Below are 21,598 nucleotides of genomic sequence, written 5' to 3'. Positions count from 1 at the left end.
CGAAGTGTATTCAATGGAATTTTGTAGGCCATAGAGTTCTTTGGAATTCACAGGCCATTTAAGGGTAGATGTAACAAAGACAAGGTACTTGGGAGGTTAGCGAATCGGCAATGAGCTACAAAAATGTATGAAATTTATGTTTCCCGAGAGATAAGAGTTATTTAAGCCAAATTATAACTGAATTTCGATTTTTATAAAAAAAACTAGTAAAAAAAAGCAGCTACTAATACCCTCCACAATTTTGAAGGATTTTGAAATTAAAAAAAAAAAAAAACGTCGAAAAATATCACAAAAATGAAAACTGTTCTATGGGGGCTATACATAATGTGGACCCATAACGACATTCATCTTTCAAGAGGTAAAATACTTGGCAGGAACTCCTTGTGTGGATTTTGAGATAATTCCATTGGAAAAAGTTGCTAAAGTCATCAAAATACCGAATATCAGGGGTTACAGTTGTATGGGATATTCTGGATATCCTGGTCTTCTATGGAGAAAAGAAGAGCTCCTGGTCCTCTACAGACGAAAAAAGAGCTCCTGGATCTCCTGGTCTTCTATGGACTATAGAAGAGCTTCTTGTCTTCTGTGGACGATAGAAGAGCTCCTGGTCTTCTATAAACGATCCCATGGCCGATAGAATAGAGGTCCAGCTTTCTTCTATAGACGATGGAAGAAAGCTCCACCTGTCTCCTATGGACGATAGAAGAGAGGTCCCATCAATCTTCTATGGACGATAGAAGAGAGCTCCAGCTCACTCCTTTGGACGATAGAGAGATCTATCTCTTCTATGGACGATAGAAAAGAGCGCTATCTTTTCTATGGACGATAGAAGAGAGCGCTATATCTTCTATGGACCATAGAAGAGAACGCTATCTCTTGTACGGACAATTGAAGAGAGCACCAACTGTTCTATGGACGATATAAGAGAGCACCGACTGTTTTATGGACGATATAAGAGAGCACCAACTGATCTATAGATAATATAAGAGAGCACCATCTCTTCTATGGATAATAGAAGAGAGCACAATAAAAGAAGGCCCCATCTCTTCTTTGGACAATAGAAGAGAGTTCACGATATCTTGAACCTATATAGACAATGCTCTTCCAGGTGGCAAAGTACTTAGAAGCAACTTCTTGTGTGGAATTTCAATCAATTCCATTGAAAAATATGGCTTCAATCATCAAAGCATCGAATATCGGTGGGTACCGTTGTGTGGGGGCTATACGACGTCGTGGACCTATATAGACAATTCTCTGTGAGTGGCTAAAATATTCACAAAGAATTCCATGTGTAGAATTGTACACAAATCCATTGAAAAATGTTGCTAAAAACATCAAAATACCGAATATCGAGGGTACCGTTATATGGGGGTTATACGATATCGTGGACCGATATAGCCCGTCTTCGAACTTGACCTGCCAGCAGAGAATAGACTGATCTGTGCACAATTTTAGCTTCCTGTCTTAATTCGTTTTCGACCCTAGCGTAACTTTGTTTTCTTGTCGTTAGAGGCAAGGTCAGCTCCCAGGATCTCCATAAAGACCCACTCAATCTTAAGAAATAAGAAGAGGAAACTTCTCCCTTTCCTGGGGGAATTAAGCTGATGTTTTAATGATTTAAATACTAGAATCTACTCGTAATCAAATACGAGAAGGTAAATATGAATCATAGTATAGCGATTTGTCTTCGAGGGTGCTCGGGAGTTGTTAAGACTTGAGGACAAACGGTGTCAGGTGTCAGATAATCAGGGTTTAGGGTAATTTAGGTAATTGGGATGTTGATGTCCAGGTCATCTGAGACGGATTGGGGACTCGTGGTATAATCGTTCGGGGACGGCATTCACTGTAGAGATACTCAGAATAAGATCGCCAAGTCGCCTTAGGTTTTTCGGCTTCGACAGCTCATGGTAGGTATGTTCAGAAGCAGCTGTCCAGGCCTTCTAAGTGCTCGCCAGCTCACTGTGAGTATGTTCGAGAGCAGAGGTCCAGGTCACCTTAGATGTATAGATAATCGAGGTTTAGGATGTAGATGGTTGAGATTTTGATGTCCAGGTTATCAGAGACGGGTTGGAGACTGATGGTATAATCGTTCGGGGACGGCAAGTAACTGCAGAGATACTTGGGGAAGATATCCTGGTCGTCATAAGTTATTAAGTTTCACCGACTCATGGTAGGTATGTTCGAGAACAGATATTCAGACCTTCTGAGATGGATCGAAACTCATTCTTATCCGGGAGCTTATTGGGGGTATGTTCGTTTTTAGCTGTTTGTGTCGTCCGCAAGGGCTAGGAAACTAGTCTAGTTAGCACCAAGGTTTATGGCTACCTCTAATTAACTATCAATGTTTGAGCTATATTTGGTGCAACGAGCCAAAGCTCATTCGGAATAATGAACTGAAGCTCATGCGAAAAATGAGCCGAAACGCCTGTGTGACAACGAGCTGAAGCTCCTGCAGAACAACGAGCCGTAGACCCTGTATGAAAGACCGGCCACTCAACTTAAGGTAAGACAGTTCAAAATGTACTCCCAGCTAACGATTCTGTTGGTCGGAGGACAGGAAATTATTCACAAACTCACTAACTACCCTTTGACAAGCCCTCTGAAGTAGCAAGTCTGTCTCATCGTAACCCAAAACAAGTTAATGTGAATTATTTGCCTTATGCGTTAAATTACGTATTGTCGAGAGCTTTTCGATATGTTCCACCTTAACTTCCCGAGTCCAGTCAATCACAACTGATGATTGGTAACACGGGCATACCCCAGCAAGTTTCTTCTGTGAAGACCATGGGTTATTGATGACTGAATGTAGTTTTAGTAACAAGTAAAAAGCACCTATGTTCGGCCGAACTTTTAATAGCCTCCACCATTTGGAAGGAACTTTAAAAACTTAAACAAAAACTCGCCGTAAAATGATATTTGAATGAAACCCGTTATATGCTGGCATACACAATTTTCTGTCATAGTACCCAATAGGATCTTGAACTACGAAATTTAAAACAATTCCGTTGAATAATGTCGCAAATATCTTCAAGTACCAAAATAAGAGAGAAATTTTCTCTCATAGGTTAAAGTATTGTTTACGAACTTCAAATACAAATTTTGAAACAAATCCGGTTTATTTTGTCGCTAAAATCATCAAAATACCGAATATTGAGAGGTACTGTTATAAGAGTGTTATGCGAAAACGGGAACAGACATGCCCTGCCTACTGGCAAAATACACATGAGTGCAAATTTTTAGACTTCTTTCTCAATCAATTTTGGACACTAATTCCGCAAATTCATTGCTCCCTGAGTTTTCAAAAACCATAAGCCAAAAAGAGGTTCTAAATCTGATACCATAGACATTCAATACTACATCCTTTTACCACCTTCTAAAGTCCTTAAATTATGGTCCATGAGATGTACCGCCACCTCCAATCCTTGAAATATATACATCCATCCAAACAACCACCAGTACCACCATTAACACACATGAACGCCATTGCTGTTGCTATTTTCTGTGTTTTTGTTGTTCACTCTATGAAGTAGCAGCAGCTTTTTGTGTTCGCTTTTATTTACAGAAATCGTTTAACAAATATTTTTTTCATTACACACACATAACCTTGGAACATAACACCAGTGTTGCCACCATCACCACCACCTACCGATTCCAGCGGCGAAGCGACGCAAAATGAACCATCCCACCACAACTGAGGCAGACAGCAAAAAACATTCAGCCATAATAGACATGGGCTGAAAGTAAAATCCAACTCTAGGCCGGCGGGTGGTCCGAAAGGGAACACCGACATGATGCTAGGAGAGGTGAGGGGTGGATGTTAAAAAAACGTCCCATTTCCAACCTAAAAATGTGCTACCTTAACTAGATGATACTCGTTGTTTCACTTACTCCACTGCCTACAAAAATTCCTAAAACACAAAACCTCGCTACTGGGTTGTTGGGGAGCTGGAATGGCGTAACAAATGAATAGCTGGTATTTTAACCTGTTATGGCTGTTGATGATGGTACTTTACGTTTTTCGTGGTGGCAACGCCAGTGATGACGACGACAATGATGATGATGAGAATGGCGGCAATATTTGTCGGATATTATGAAGTGCTAAAAGTGATATTAGTGCTGCAGTCGTTTTACATTGACCTGGCCAGAAGCCACCCTCCTTAAATCAAAACAACTATTCAAACGTGTTTAAAGTGCGTTTTATGATGACCAACAAAATCACGATTTTGGGGTGATGCGTTGACGTCTTCGAAATGCAAGCAGAAGCAGTCACACTATGTAACTATGCCGCATAAGCAGGGCCCCCTCTTTGGTGCAGAGAATAGTTGCGAAATGCAATTGCCGTTGCTTCCAACCGCTATTGACGTCATTCATTGGTTATGGTAGCATCCGAATATTTGCACAGCATTTAGTATTGAATAAATACCAAAAAGAGAGAGACAATCACACACACACACATAGATGCGGAATGGAAAAGGGTGTTATTCAGTCATTGATTTGAAACGAAGGAAAATATAATTTTGAGCAAAATTTAAATAGTTTTGGAAAAGTTATGGAATTTTTTACACGTAGGAATGGATAGTCTTTAAATGTCACAAGAATATTTTGAGGGGGAACAACTTACCTTGAAGGCCTCACACTCCACCGGCTGTTGATTTTCATACGAAGTTGGTCTCCAAAATTCTTGCCGAATTCTGAAAAGAAATAATAAATATCTGGTATAGAACTCAGCATAAACAGGGAAAGAACTAGAAAATATTTCGGAAGAGAAGAATAAAAAAACAGGTAACATATTATCAGTCGGATTTACCAATAGATGTATACAGCCTTGCCTAACCATTATTCAAACTGTTGACTCTTTATGGGTGAGGTTCCGAAACAGTTGGCCAATATTAGTATTTTATCTGACCAATTCGAGTCTGACCTAATAATGATATAAATATTAAAACGTGACAGATAAAAGTATTGTGACCCTTTGTGGCTCATCATCTTCACAACAGATCTTGTGTTAGCAAACATGTTTGTATGTGTGAGATTTGAAGAGAATTGGATGCTTATTTCGCTTTCTTTGAACGATTTGTTTTTTAAAATCGTGAACCCTATGTAGGGGAGGTATCAGAACAAATGGTGCGATATCTGCCATCTTCATAACAGATCCTGTGTTGATGAAAATATTGAGGTGTGCAAAGTCTGAATAAAATCGAATGTTAATTTTCCGTTTTATGAGCTTCATGGATACTCAAAATTTTGGCACTTTATGGGGGAGGTACCAGAAGGAGTGAACCGATATATCCCATCTTCACACCAGACCATTGTCTATCAAAAATATTGTGCTGTGTGTAATTTGAAGGGAACCGGATGATTTTATAATCAATTCAAAACGTTGACCCTTTGGGGGGAGGTACCAGAAGGAATGGTCCGATCTCTACCAACTTTATAACAGATTTTGTGTTGATGGAAGAATTGAAATGTGCCAAGTCTGAATGGAATCAGATATAAATTTTCGCGTTTTATGAGCTTCGTGAATATTCAAAATTTTGACCCTTTGTGGGAGAGGTACCAGAAGAAGTGGACCGATATATTCAATTTTCAAACCAGGCCTTAGGTTAATAAAAATATTGTGATGTGTGAAGACAATCGGACACTTACATCACATTTTGTAAAAGTTATAATTATTCAAAATTTTGACCTATGTGGGTTGGGGACTTGATGGAGTAGATCAATATTGTACACCCCATGCAAATATTAGGATTTGCACAGTTTGAGAAATATCGGATTATACATCCTCTCTATGTGCAGAAAATTATTTTCTTTCGAAATTTTGACATTTTGTGGGGGGGAGGTACCAGGGGTGAACCTATATAGCCCATCTCCGAGGTCGATCTAAGTTTTACAATATATGTATCAAGTTTCAAGTATGAATCAAATCGGGTACTCCCTTCGAGAGTTATCGTGCGCCCCAGCCAGGCAAACTGACAGATGGAGGAACGGACATCTCCAGGTCGACTCTAAATATCCTGAAACGGATTTAATTCAAAGACGGCCTAATACCATTATTTCGATGAAGCATCTTTTGGCCGCATCAAATGATATACAGGTTGAGATAAAAAAACTGCAACTAATTTCAGACTGCTACCATTTCTAAGCCACTCGTCCGGCAGCTGTTAAAATTATTCCACCGGCAGCTCATTATATTGTTTACAAGCATACAAAAGCATTTTGTGGAGAATTTTCCAGAAAAAAAGTTATTCGTGATGAAATTCAAGCGTGATAGTGTGATTTCTTTATATTTGGCTTGAAAACCACAATTGGCTATCGTTAGAGCACTCCAGCATTTAAATGTACCATCGCACGTTACCGTGATACTGGTAGCGTAGCCTGACGTCAAGGTAGTGGACGGAAGAAAACAACAACATCAGCAGAAATGGATCGAAAAGTAAAGAAGCGACTTGATCGAAACCCGCGTTGCAGTGGCCGAAACATTGCTCGTGAGCTGAACATATCGCAATATTTCATTAGGCAAATATTGAAAAATGAGCTCGGGGTAAAGCCATTGAAATTCCAAAAAGTGCAAGGACTTAAACCGCAACGGAAAGAAAATAGTCTAAAAAGAGTTAAAAAGTAGTTTTGCTTGGTCGAATGTGGTGAACTGCCGAATTTTGTTTTTTCCGATGAGAAAACATTGGCAGTTTGTAAACAAACAAAATGATCGTGTTTACTTGCCAAAGAGGTCAGCTGAAAATGTGCACCTTCGGTTGGGCACCAGAACTCAAGCGCCGGCCATGATGATGGTGTGGGCCGCCATAACAGCCGATGGTCGGTCTCCGCTCGTATTAATCGACCTTAGCATCAGAAAAAATGCCAAATATTATCGCGAAAATATTCTGGAGGGTGTATTTTAGCCTTGGGCACGCAAAAATGTTGGCCGCAGACCTTGGACATTACAACAGGACCCAGCACCATTGCACTCAGCACGCGCCTCCCAAGAATGGTTACAAAATGAGGTTCCTCGCTTCATTTCCAGAGCACAATGGTCACCAAAATCTCCGGATACCAATCCTTTGGACTATTGTGTCTGGAGTATTTTGGATGACGGATTCATTGGCAGTTTGGAGGCCATAATTCGTCCGAAAGGTGACCAATTCTAATAAATCTAAACTTATCCTAAAATTTGATGCTATTTCCGACATTGTTTGCTTTTATTCAAAAAAATGTAAATATTATGGCGTTTGACTTGTTGCAGTTTTTTTTATCTCACCCTGTATACCCCCTCTAGCCATATGGCTGAGGGTATAATAAATTTCTGTGACGAACTCTGGCCTCGAGAGCTAACCTCTGCTAACGGAGGGACTTGAGTCGTTACAGACTATATAAGTAATTCTCAATATACTTCGTAGTTTCTATAAAAAATAAAATAATCCATGTACCGATAAGATCTTCCAGATTGAAACACATATTTATACCCATCCTCATTCACTGACCGATTGTACCGATAAGATCTTCCAGATTCCAAGTACCCATCATCATTCACTGACCGACAACTGTTAGCACCCCCCCCCCCCTTCCATACTAATCTATATGTAAAACAGTTAACATTTATTGTCGCTTTTAACAGCGTTTATTGAGGGCATTGGTGGTAGGGTGGGGTTGCACGACGGATCTTTGCAAAAATGAGTGCAAATGTTTTATTTTGTGGTTTCAAGCGAATTCTATTCGAAATGAGCATTGAATGCATCCACAGAGAGTGTTGCAGGAATGATGTTAACCTAGGGGGCTCTAAAGAATCAATTGTTTTGGTGGTGTTCAGACAATGAAATAGATGCAAGAGTGTAGAGGGTATAGCCGTCCACCTGTGTTGGAAGTTATTTATCAAAGTTAAAATTTTGACGACGCAATTCATTTGGATTTTTGGTCAACAACATAAAACGAAATGGCCCGGCAATTACAACATTGTAAAGGGGATCTGCTAGCATTGCACGTAATTACTAGTTTGCTTGTGACGTAAATCGACAACAGAGTTACGTTGTTAATCGGTTTGTAAATAAGAGATTTTGCACAAATTAACGTCTGATGTTCGATTGCACTCTAGAAAAGGGCTTATTTGTATTGGATTAGAATTTATTTGTTTAAGTTATGGGGATAGGATAAAGATAGAGGACAGTAATTCAATAAAATCCCTATTAAGAATTTAGTAAAATAAAAGAAGAACAAGTAAAAAACAGTTAAGTTCGGCCGGGCCTCCACACCACTTGGAGGAAACTTTAAAATTTTCAACAAAAAAAAATTCCGTCGGAAAATACCGCTCAAATGAAAACCGTTATATGGGAGCTATACGAAGACGTGGTCCTGCATAAGTAATTTGTGTCATAGGCTGTAGTAACTACTCCGAACTTTATATAAGAAATTTGAAACAATTCCTGTGAATAATGTCGCAAAAATTATGAAAATACCGAATATCTGGGGGTACCGTTACATGGGTAATGTACTCATAAAGAAATCCTTGTGTAGAATCTCAGACAATTCCATTGAAAAATGTGGCTATAATCATCAAATTACCGAATATGGAGGGGTACCGTTATATGGGGTATCGTGGACCGATATGGCACATCTTCGAACTTGACCTGCCTGCACACAAATGACAGATTTGTGCAAAATTTTAGCTTCCTATCTGAATTCGTGTTGACTGTAGCATGCTTACAGCAGGCGGACGGACACACTACGATGAATATATATACCTTGTTTGTTGGATCTAATATTATTATTTCGGAATGCAAACTTAATATACCCTCCATACTATGTATGGTGGAGGGTACAAATAAGCTACCGATGCATCTAGAAAAAGTCAAGGTTTGGTGCGGAGATTAAGTCGATGGCGGGACGGTTCTTCTTTAAACAAGTAAAAAAAACATTAAGTTCGGCCGGGCCAAACTTTTAATACCCTCCACCTTAGGGTAAAAGAAACAGTAGAAGAAATGTGGCAAAAACCATTAAAATGCCGAATATCGGAAGGTACCGTTATATGGGGGCTACACCAAAACGTGGACCTATAATTACAATGTTTCGCCACACGAACTAGGACCCATTATGACCCACAAATACCAATTTTTAGACAAATCAGTGAAAAAATGTGGCAAAAACTATCAAAATGCCGAATATCGGGAGGTACCGTTATATGGGGGCTATACAACAAATACCAATTTTCAGACAAATCCGTGAAAAAATGTTGCAAAAATCATAAAATTACCGAATATCGGGAGGTACCGTTATATGGGGACTATACCACAACGTGGACCCATACATGCAATGTTTCGCCACCGGAGCTGGTTACCATTATGACCCACAAATACCAATTTTTAGACAAATCCGTGAAAAAATGTGGCATAAAAACTAAAATACCGAATATCGGGAGGTACCTTTATATGGGGGCTATACCACAACGTGGACCTATACATGCAATGTTTTGCCACAGGCTCAGGGACCCGTTATGACCTACAAATACCAGTTTTCAGACAAATCCGTGAAAAAATGTGGCATAAATCATCAAAATACCGAATATCGAATACCGAATACCAACCATCTTAGACACAATGTAAACAGCTCTGCAAAATTTTGGCGCTCTACGTCAAATAATGTGGGCTGTATCGTGATTTCAACAGACAGACGGATAGACAGACAGACGGATAATGTTAAATCTACTTAGAATTTTATGCAGATTATGAATATATACACTTTATGGGGTCTAAGACGAATATTTGAGGATGTTACAAACAGAATGACAAAGTTAATATACCCTCCTTTCCAAGGTGGAGGGTATAAAAATGCTGCGAATCGCAACGTAACTGGAAATGGTGAGGGCTACCTTGAGATTTTATCTAACTTTTGTGGTCAAATTGAAAGAGTAGGCGTAGCAATGGACTTATTCGAGAGAGGCGTGAGTTCTGTGAGCATTTAATTTGACGTTCGGAACCGGCAAATTGGCCGCATATATCGTGCGATTTAACGCCTTTAGACTACTTTCTCTAGGGTTAAGCTAAGGCTGATGTCTATACCGACTGGCCCGCTTTAATGTAAGCTTTGAAAGACAACATTGGACCATTTATTCGTGAGATACCATGTTCGAAATGTTGTGAAAAATTGGGCTGATGTTACACGTTTGGTGCACAATAAAAGGGAAATCGGACGAAGGCAAATATGGGAGCTATATCTAAATTTTATCGGATTATACTCCATATTCAATTATTGTCTCAAATAATTGACTTGTGCAAAATTTCATCTCGTTCGGGCAATAAATGCGACCTGTACTTTGTCTAGAAAAATACATGGTCAGGCGAAGAAATGGAAGGACATGCATAAATCGCCTTAGAATGTGATTTTATGCAGATTATCAAATGGAACTATGCCACAAAAAAAAAAAGACATAATACCCTGACAACCTTGCGCTGTAGGGTGTAGATATGAGAAAGTTTTTTTTTTTTTAATCCGATCTAAGGCCATTATTTCTAATCCTATCGGATACCAATGTTTCCAATCCAATAATTTTTCAATTCTTTCCAAATCACTTTAACCCCATTTTAGTCTCCTACCCAACCATAAACAACGTGTACTCGTTGCGGTCACCACCATATAGAGTTAAAAACTTCTATTGTCGAGATTGAAAGACAACATTCAATTATGACGTAATTGAAACAATTAAGCGGTTAATCACTGCCTTTAAAGTAGTGCTTGATTTTTTTTTTTTTTTTTTGCTCTGAGTCATTTTGTATGTGTGTGTGTGTGTATCTGAGTTGTTCACAAAAATGTTTCTTTCATTTTTTTTGATTTTTTTTTGGGTGAATTAATTCATTTGTCTGCCTCAGACATTCTGCGTGGAACATAGCAGAAAACTTATGTACCCGCGGTGTACATACGATGTCAGTTATACGAGAATGGCATAACCCCAAACATAAATAACAACAACAGCAGCAGCAACAAAAACATGAAATAAATTAGAAACAAAATCTGACAAATAACAGACAACCGAAAGTGCAGAGTAATTTAATGTGAGCCATACGGCGAGCAATTGACAATTTGATGGAAAAAGGAAGAGGTATTTAAATTCGGGAAACTTCAAGGGGTCTTCTTGAGATGATATACCTTTAGCTTAAGATATAGGACTCTGTAAACACAAGTTAAAAAGTATTAGTCGATTTTGCCGACAGATGTATACCCTCAGCCTAGCGCTATGCTTGTTCAAACTGTTGACACTTTATGGGAGAAGTTCCGAAGGAGGGGACCAATATTACCGGTCTGACCTAAGTCTAATATAAATAGTGTCAGATTTGGACTTCTTTCACATTTTATGAGATATGGTACCATATATTGCGGAGGTACCATAAATAGCGGACCGAAGTATCTCAAATCATCTAATACAGATTAAACAAGTTAAAAATGATCAGTCGGTTTTGCCGACAGACGTATAACCTCGGCCAATGTTCGATTATTTAAATATAGTTTGACTTCTAGTTGACTAATAACGGGTGCCTTCAGGAGCACACCGCAAGCAGCACTGGACACCCTACTGTGCTTAAGTCCACTGAGCATACGTGTAGAGCAACAGGCATTCAGGAGTGCTCTTCGACTCAGAGAACTAAACGAATGACGCAGTCATTCTCTGCGATTCTAAGACGTGTAAGGAATGTGAGGGTGGTACAAGTGACTATATATCACCACGGTTGAGCTTTGACTCACCAGACATACACATACCTAACAGAGACGCCTGGGCCCATAACAACCCACCTTTCCGCGGCATAGCTGTTTATACCTACGGTTCAAAGATGGATTGTGGAACGGGAGCTGATGTCTTCTGTGATACCCTTAATGTTCGTGAATCCTACAAGCTTGGAAACGACTGTAGCGTATTCTAGGCAAAAATTTTTGCGGTCAAAGAAGCCACAGACCTGCTGGTCACGAGGAATACTAAGGTTAGCGGTCCGGTGACTATATACGTCGATAGTGAGACGGCACTGAAGGTCTTAAATTCCTATACCATTAAGCCTAGAGTTGTTTTGAACTGCAGAAGAGCCTTGGAAAACACTGGGTTGTCCATCAAGCTCTGTTGGATTCCTGGTCATTATAACATTTCCAGGCAACGAGACTGCAGACGAATTGGCCAGGCTAGGGTCCGAATCAACTACCATTGAAGTAGATAACTCGGTTAAACCACCACTGTGCCACTTCCTACAGATTATTCACAGACACTGCACTGAGAGAATCCAACAAAAATGGCTGGACGAAATGGGTTACACCATCTCCAAAAGAATCTGGCCCACACTCTCGGAGAAGAGAACAAAGTCGCTACTGTCATTGTCGAAACTTGATTTAAAACTTGTGGTGAGTATCATCACAGGTCACTGTTAGGTGAGAGCAATGACCTCGAAATGGGACAGCGATGACATTGTCTACTGTAGGATCTGTCAAGATGAAGAAGAAATTGAGACAGTCGAACCCTTGCTCTGCCACTGCCCAGCACTCATTAATGTGAGACACAGGCTGGTGGAGGAACTAGTGGCACATGATCTGTCTTCTTTTTCTAACACTGACCCTACAGTAATTCTTCAATTAGCCAGAAGATTCAATTGGCTAAAGACGATACGGCAAATTCCTTAGCCGTAGATTACACTCTATGACTCTATCTTCTATCTTCACCCTCTTCCATCAACCATTTCTTCCTTTTTTCTTACTATCCCTTCTAGGATGAACACAATGGACCTGTAGGCCTCCGAGTGGAGCGGTTAACAAACGGAAACTGTGCGTCCTTTAACCTAACCTAACCTTGATTTCTGTTATGATTATTCAAATTGTTGAATTGTTGAAATTGGCCAATATTCTCCATTTCGTAGAGGACCTAAATAAATATGATATAAATGTTGCGACGTGCCAGATTTAGACTATATCGACTACTTCCTTCACTTTATATGAGATATGCCATGATTTTTAAAAAATGTTGAAATATGCGTGAGGTGCCAGATATAATCGACCGAAGTTTTCCATTGGTACGGGCAAATTGCAATTCAAAAATACAATTACAATTCTACAGCTTTAAATCACCTCCGACATATATTTTTTATTGAAAATTTCCTCTTTCATAAAATGTCCTATTTCTCCCTAACCTTAACACAACCCCCTCGTTGTCCATAGTTCAACGTCAAGTGCTGCCTCAATGAGCGCTAGATTGAGGATGTGTGTGTTCGTGTGCGTGAATTGTCGCCAAGACACGAAGTGAATGATTTGTTTTGGGAATACAAGTGAACGTGCGTACGTCCATATGTGTGGGCCAACGCACACACTCCAAATGGTCAGAGTCATACGCGAGTCTCTAAGACCGACAGCACTACAGTGAGTATACAAGGCCGCAGTTTGGCTAAAGAGTTATAATAAATTTTTTGAACCAAATATGGACAGCGAGATAGGAGTTAGTGACGGTGACAAGCTGACAATATAAAATTTCATAGATCATCTCTTGTATATGGAGGAAAATTCGGGAAACCTCAGGATAAATGGAAAAAAATAACGAATTATAATTAAGAATAACCGGCAAGTACCCGTTACTTCATCAACGAAAAGTCCAACTCAAAATTTTTTTCTGGCCAAATCTTTTCCAACTTCTTTTCATTGGCAACTAGCCACCTCAATATTTAAAACCTAAACCCATATTTCGTGGCATTTTCCACTTTTTGTAGGTTCATAGTACGCAATTTCAAAACAATACCCATACCTTAACCTCGGATACCAACAAAGACCTCTCGGTCAGGATTTAGTTCTATCCCTTCACCCAAATAAAAAATGTAGTATTTTTTAGTACTTTTCGTACAATTGTAGCACACATTTCCACAACTATCTCCATATCTCAATCCCAAATACCTACAAAGACCTCTATATTACATTTCGGGAATCCAACTCTGTCCCTTCACCCATTACCCACATACACCGACAGTGACATCTGTATCAAATTTTATGATTTCAAGTTGAATAGATTTCAGGAAAAAGTGTGATGCTAGAAGTATACAGATGTTCCGAGTCTGAAAGTAATCGGAAGCTCATTTCGAGTTTTATGTGCTTAATGTTTATTCCAAATTTTTACCCTTTGTGGGGAAGTACTAGAAAGAGTGGTCCGTTCGTCATGCCAGATCTTGTGTTGGTGGAAATATTGAAATGTGCGAAACTTGAATATAATCGGACTCTTAGTTCAAATTTTATAAACGTTATATTTATATTTATTCAAAATTATTACCCTTTGTGGGTGAGGTAGCAGAAGGAGTGGTCCGATATATACCATCCATCTTCACTCGAGATCTTCCTTAAGTAAAAGTATTGGGATGTGAGCAATTAAAAGAGAATCGTATACTCATTTTGCGTTTCACAAGCTTCATGGTTATTCAAAATTTTGACCCTTTGTGGGGGAGGTACCAGAAGGAGTATGTCGATATAACCCATCTTCAACCCTGGCCTTTTGTTAACAAAAATATTGGGATGTGTGAAATTTGAAGGCAATCGAACTATTATTTCACATTTTATAAGTCTTATAATTATTCGAAATTTTGACCCTTTGTGGGGAATTACTTGATGGAGTGGACCGATATTGTATATTTTAGCACCTGACCTAGCACTGGCAAAAATATTGGGATTTACAAAATTTGCACAAAATTGAATGATCGTCTCTTTTTTTATGAGGTAAATTATTTTCTTTGAAAATGATGCCCTTTTGTGGGGAGGGTACTTGATCGGGTGGTCCGATATTGTCCATTTTGGCAGCTGACCTAGTACTGATGCAAATATAAGGATTCGCAGAGGTGGGGCAAAATAGGTAAATTATTTTCTTTAAAAATTTTGACATTTTGTGGGGGAGGTACCAGAAAGAGTGGACCGATAATGCCCATCTCCGAACTCGATCTAAGTTTGACCATAATATTACGATGTAACAAGTGCGCAGCCGACAGACAGACGGGCGGACATCTCTAAATCGACTCCAAATGTCCTGAAACGAATTTGGTCCAAAGTCTGGGGTCTAAAGCCGATGATGTACGTTTTGGCTGTATCAAATTATATATACCCTCTGAAACCATATGACGGAGGGATGACAGAAACAAATAACAGTTATTTTCCGTTATTTCCAATAAGAATCGAATATAAAGATCAAACCCAGGATTTCGCTTTTGATGTTGAGAAATCATCTAAGGGAATGTTTAGAAACCGCAACTAAAGATTTTCGTGATAGCTCAGAAATCTCTGAAGATACCAATATCATATATTATACGAACTCAGTCCAACCACTGTGCAAAAGATTGTAACTACAAGTTGAACGGAATGGTTGTTATAGTACATTTACATTGTAAATACAGCAGAACCCGGATGATTCGACTACACATCTACTTTTTATAAATTTTTTTTGCGGTTTTCTACAATAAAAGAGTATTTTATCCGGATTCTACTGTAACGCACAATAAGAGATACACGATATAAGAAGTGATGGCAGAGAAGGGAAAAAACTTTTCCTGCCCTTCAACCCTCTTCCCCCTTCCACGACCCTTGGCAAAAATGTGACACATAACTGGGGAAATAAGTCGGTAATAAACTATTTTTAAATGTTCCAAGCTTTATGCTGTTCCCGCTGCTACTCGCGGTGCCTGCCTGCCTGCTGCTGATGAAATCAGGCTCAACGCTCATTAAGAGGTGTCACAAGTAATTGTGTCGGCGTCTGGTGTAAGCAAGTTTTTGCTACTGCTGTTGTTGTTGTTGCTGTTGTTAACTATAGTACTACAGCATATGGTGGAGAACACGCACTATTGATGTCTATACATAGATAAAGATATGGTTATGGCGAATGGATGTGGGAGGTACTTAAAGCCAAAGGTGTGAAATTCTCAAAATCCAGGTCATTGTATTCCGTAGCATATGACAGACTGACAAGGGCTTACAACAGAGATACGGATGTGTGTGTGTGAGAGTGTATCTATGGAAGAGTTTGTTGGATTTTGTGTCATGTTTTTTCCCTAGCAAATTGAATTGAATTGTTTGTAAATTAAAGAGCAACAAAAAATGAATGCTAATACATTATGCTTTTTTTTCTTCTTTTTTTTTTGGAGGCGACGCTTGTAAACATTCCGTGTCATGCAATGTTTAAATTAATAATTAGTTTAATTCATATCTCCTCCAGGCAGACAGGCGGGCAAATCAAGCAAAATGACTTGAATTCCCATTGAACCAACACAAATGGAATTATGAATGCAATTTTATTTGAATTTAACAAAGTAATTAATACAATCAATAGATAGTGGCCGCCATAACTCATGCTCCCCTTGTGGGAGACAGGAAAAAAAAAACACTGAACAGCAATTAAGGGCAGGGAGGGATAAGTCACTCCCCCTCAAAAAAAAAACAATGAAATGGAAGTCTAAATGCATATTTAAAATGTTGTGCTCAAAACGATACAGCGTCGTGTTGCTTTTGTGTTTCTCTAACACGAAATTCGACCGTTAAAAATTAAGTTTATTGCCCAAAACAAAAACCGAAAAAAGTTCACTGAACTCTTTAATTAATAAAAACGACAAATCCAATTTCAATCGAAATGTCAACAATTTGTTGACAAATTTTTAATTTGTTGATAATTAAAATAGTATTAGAGCAAGTGGAATGGGAAACATAAGTTCTCCGCGGTATTAAAGAACTCTGAGGGATCTTGTAAATGTTACAGACTTCAAAAGGTCTTCCATCCATAAGATATATGTGACAATTTGTTTAGGTATATTTATACTTGCCATATGAGTATGAAAGGAAATTGCAGCAGGCATTAATATTCTTCAAACATCTAAGACTTTCCTTAAAATATTTTGGTCTATATATAACATTGAACCCTTTTCTCAGAAATCCTTAAATACGATTTTGTCAAATCCTCAATTCTTTGGTATGATTTCTTGAAAAAATTAAAATCCTAAAATTCCTTGAAATAATTTCCTTAAGTTTTTTTATCCAGAAAATCCAAGAAATACGTTACATAAGAATGTATTTCAATTTTTTTCTTTTAAAATCCCTGATTTCCTAGACGAGATCCTCTTTTTTATAAAACGTCAATTTTTTACCAGAAAGTCCTTAACATTAAAAAAAAAATCCATGAATGCTCAAGGATTTTTTTTTTTGTTGAAAAATCAAAGATTTATTTGAGAACTTTACCATTTTTACTTTAACAATCCAAGTTTTTGATCAGGAGATCTTGAAAATTTTTCTTCAAAATTCTTGATTTTGGATGGGTTGTCCTTTACATGTTATCTTAAAAAGTACAAAATATATTTCAGGATGAACTTAAATTCTTTATTTGAAAAAGTTCAATGAACTTAAAGTCCTGACTTGAAAAAGTTCAATAATTTTTGCCTGGAGTTTAGATTTTTTCTTCCTTTAAATTATAGCAATTTTCGTTGTCATTTTGTTTAATTAGCAAATTCTTTCGAGACGTCCTTATTTTTTTTGCCAGGAGGTCCCTATTTCTTCCGCCATTTGTCAGGAGAACCTTAAACAATTTTCATAAAAATCTACTATATTTGTCAAGTGGTTAGGAGGTTCTTAAAAATTTTCTTTACAAATCCAAATTTTTTACTAAGAACATTTTTTTAAATTCACGATATTTCGACGTAAAGACAATTTAAATGCTGCTTGTAAACATCATATTGAACAAGTTAAAATGCACCTGAGTTCGACCGAACATCGGGTGTTTAAGTAATATGTGTCTATACGAAAACGTGAACCTTTAGAGCCGATTATCAGACAGAGAAGGTGTTGCGGTTTTCATACTCCAAACGACAAGTTTAGGATAATTGTGTTAAAAAATATATATAAATAAAAACGTCAACATTCCGAATAACTGAAGGTACCATGATATGGGATCTATATTAAAACATGAATTTATATGTGCAGTTCTCTGCAAGGATGTTTCCTACATACATACATATATTCTCAATTTTGTCGCAAGTTCGGTTAGAAATTGTGACTCAAGTACAACAAAAAACTTAAATCTGTCGGTACAGTTATAAGGAGACCATATCAAAACGTAGACTATATAGCCTAATTTCAATACCAAAAGTTCTGTACACCTAAACCTTAATTTCGTTCGGAAGTTGGAGTGATTTCTACAGAGAGACAGTCGGACGGAAATGGCTAAATCGACATTGACCGACATAGCTGATTAAAAATATATGTACCATGTGGGGTCTAAAATGTTTATTTCGAGCAGTTACAAACGGAATAACAAACTTAATATACCCTCCATAATACGGTAGAGTATATAAAAATCGATCTATTTTTGAGGTAGGTTGTGAAACATTTTATTAACAAATCTACCAATTTTTGTCAAGAGGTCTTTAAAAATTTTATATTTAAATTATACCCATAGCCATATGACTACAGAGGGTATATATCATTTGATAGGCCAAAACGTGCCTCATTCCTAGGTCTCTTTGGACCAAATCCGTTTCAGGACAATTGGAGTCGATCTAGCGATGTCCGTCTGTATCCGATTTTATCCAAACTTGGTACATCGTAAAATTTTCATCAAACATAGATCGAGCTCGAGATGGGCAATATCGATCCACTCTTTCTGGTACCTCCCCCACAAAATGACAACATTTTCTAAGAAAATAATTTACTGCACAGAAAGAGAAAGGATAATCCGATTTTGCTCCAACTTTGCATATCCTAATATTTGCATCAGTGATAGGTGCAAAAATGGACAATATTGGTCCACTCCATCAAGTACCTCCCCCACAAAGCGTCAAAATTTTTGATAATTACAACTCTCATAAAATGTGATGTAAGAGTTCGATTATCTTGCAATTTCACACATCCCAATATTTATATTAACCCAAGGTCTGGCGTTAAGAAGGGCAAAATCGGCCCACTCCATCTGGTACCTACCCACAAATTTGCAAAGGAAAAAAATATATTTCCTACACAGAAAGGGAAGCAATAGTCTAATTTTTCCAAATCCTAATATTTTCGTCAGTTCTAGGTCCATCCATCAAGTGCGTCTCCTAAAATTTTAAATAATTATATCTCTTAAAAAATGTGATGTAAGAGTCCGATTGTCTTCAAATTTCACACATCCTACTATTTTTTTATGAACCCCAGATCCGGTAGTAAGACGGAACATATCGATCCACTCCTTCTGGTACCTGCCCCACAAACGGTAAAAAATTGGAATAATTAGAACTCTTATAAAATGTGACGTAAGAGTCCGATTGTCTTCAATTTAGAAAAATAAGAAAATTTTTATGTGCCCAAGGTCTGTTGTTAAGATGGAATTTATCAGTCCACTTCTTCTGGTACCTACACCCTACAAAGGGTCAAAATTTTGAACATCCATGAAGCTTATAAAACACGAAATTAATATTGAATTTCATTCAGACTTGGCACATCCCAATATTTCCATCAACACAAGATCTGTCATAAAGATGGTAGAAATCAGACCGTATTTTCTGGTACCTCCCCCACAAAGGGTCAACGTTTTGAATAACCATGAAACTCATAAAAAATTTGTACTTCTCAATATTTCCATCAACACAAGGCCCGTTATAAAGATAATAGAGATCGCACCATGTATTCTGGTACCTCCCCCACATAGGGTTCAAGATTTTGAAAAACAAAACGCTCCAAGAAAGCGTTTGCGAAACATGTCGGCGATTCTATGCAACTTGCTATATCTAAATGTTTCTCTCAACCAAAAATCTGATATGAATATGTAATTTATCGAAATTTATGATTTCGCATAAAATTGGATATAAATAATCGATCTCCTGCAAATTTTGCACATGCCAATATTTTGATCTGTATTAGATAGAGTATGTACATCAGGCATTTTTCCACATTTTCCAAAAAAATTGCACATATCTCATATAAAATATTGGAAGTAGACGATATAGCCCAAATCTCGCAAGTTGTAATACTTATATCAGACTTAGGTCAGATACGAATTGCACAATATTGGTCAACTGCTTCGGAACCTCCCGCATCAAGGGTTAACAGTTTGAATAATCATAACTCAAGGCTGGGAGTATACATCTATCGGCAAAACCGACTGATACTATTTAACCTGTCTTCTTTTATTAAATGCTCAGGATTTTCTCTTAGGAAATCTATAAAAAATCACAATTTTGTTGTTAATTCTTCGGTCATTACCTTAGAGGCTTGAAATCCATGATCAATGCCTGGATGTGTGTTTTTTTTTTAATTCCATCATGATCTTCTTCAATTGTTTTTAAGTTTTGTTTAAGGGGCCAAGGGATCTTTAACAATCCACAATTTTTTGTCAGAAGGTCGTAAAAAATTCTCCCATTTCAACCATTCAAAGATTAGGCATTAATACACTTATATTAAAGTTATTACGTTCAATGCTGTGGAGGAGGTATTAGAAAGAGTTATTTAATATTAACCGTTTTCGTACCAGTCTAATTCTGTTAGTATCTCATGACTGCCAGATCCATAAGATGATATCGTCTATAAACACCATCAAGGGTAGTTTAACAGCAGAAGACCTTTCAAATGTATTTTTTCTTTAAGACAACTGAATACTAACAATTAAGTATTTCATTATGTTTGAATATGGCTAGCTTCTCCCTTATTCAAAAGATTTTGCCACTATAAACTAAAGTTCAAGGCTATCTAACTGTTAAAAACTTTGCCGTCAGGACTTCTATCCGTAGATAAGGGCTATCCCTTGAAGGGCCTTTTAACTGCAAATGACCTTTGAAATCTATCACATCCTCAAAAAAAGACCATCTAGGTTCCTTTATGGGTAGAAGACTTTTTATGGACCTTCTATCTGTTCAACAGGTATTTTCAGGTATATTTCAATAATCTTATATCAATAATGAGTCTATTTTTAAGAAGGCAAGGGTATTGTATATTTGTATGTATGAAGACGTGGATGACCTTTCAAGAGTCGTTTATAAATAGAACTCCAAAAAACGTTTTTTTTTATTCTATAAACGACCCCCAAATTTTATAAGAACTTGTAAAAATCGTCTATCTATATCGGTCATGTTTTACTCTCAAAATGCCTTTAAAACTAACACCAGGTTATCATGCCCTCTCTACTAGCTACTCTAAGCATATATATTTAAAACTGGATGTTGTTCGAGTAGATTCACATGAAAAAGAAATTATCAAATCAGCTTCAAATAAAAACGATTTTCACAGTTTATAAGACAACATAACTTCATCACGGCGAGGGCACTTAATCAAAAAATAGATCTGTGGTCCACATGGCATGGTGAAATGAGGTAATGTTGTGCGCTGACCCATTTCTGCCTTGTGCTAGCGATGATGTGCTCACACAAGTGGATATTTTTATGTGAATATAATGTCAGACATTGGGGTGTAATGAAATTAGAATTAAAGAAACACAGATTTATATCTATGAGGAATTAAAGGATTGATACTAAAAATTCGTCTTTAAATTCCATACTTACTTTTTTATAACTGATAATGAGTTAAGATAAAATAAATCGTGCTGAAATTTTTTTTCGTATCACCCTAACAAAAACTAAAAACAAATCTTATGTTTTTTTCTTATTCTCCA

General features: G+C 37.6%; 1 long non-coding RNA gene across 1 annotated transcript in view; it reads right to left on the bottom strand.

Moving 5' to 3' along the window:
* Positions 1-4,689, bottom strand: part of LOC109614540 (uncharacterized) — a 99,225-nt gene extending 94,536 nt beyond the window's left edge. Inside the window, exon 1 of the long non-coding RNA XR_002195602.2 lies at positions 4,622-4,689. This is a non-coding gene — a long non-coding RNA (uncharacterized LOC109614540). The remainder of the gene's footprint in view (positions 1-4,621) is intronic.
* Between the last annotated feature and the right edge of the window lie 16,909 nt (positions 4,690-21,598).

This window comes from Musca domestica, unplaced genomic scaffold, assembly GCF_030504385.1.
Source record: "Musca domestica strain aabys unplaced genomic scaffold, Musca_domestica.polishedcontigs.V.1.1 32, whole genome shotgun sequence".
NCBI classification, from domain to species: domain Eukaryota; kingdom Metazoa; phylum Arthropoda; class Insecta; order Diptera; family Muscidae; genus Musca; species Musca domestica.
Note: the sequence above shows the minus strand (reverse complement) of the source record. Positions and strands in the feature narration are given on the sequence as shown.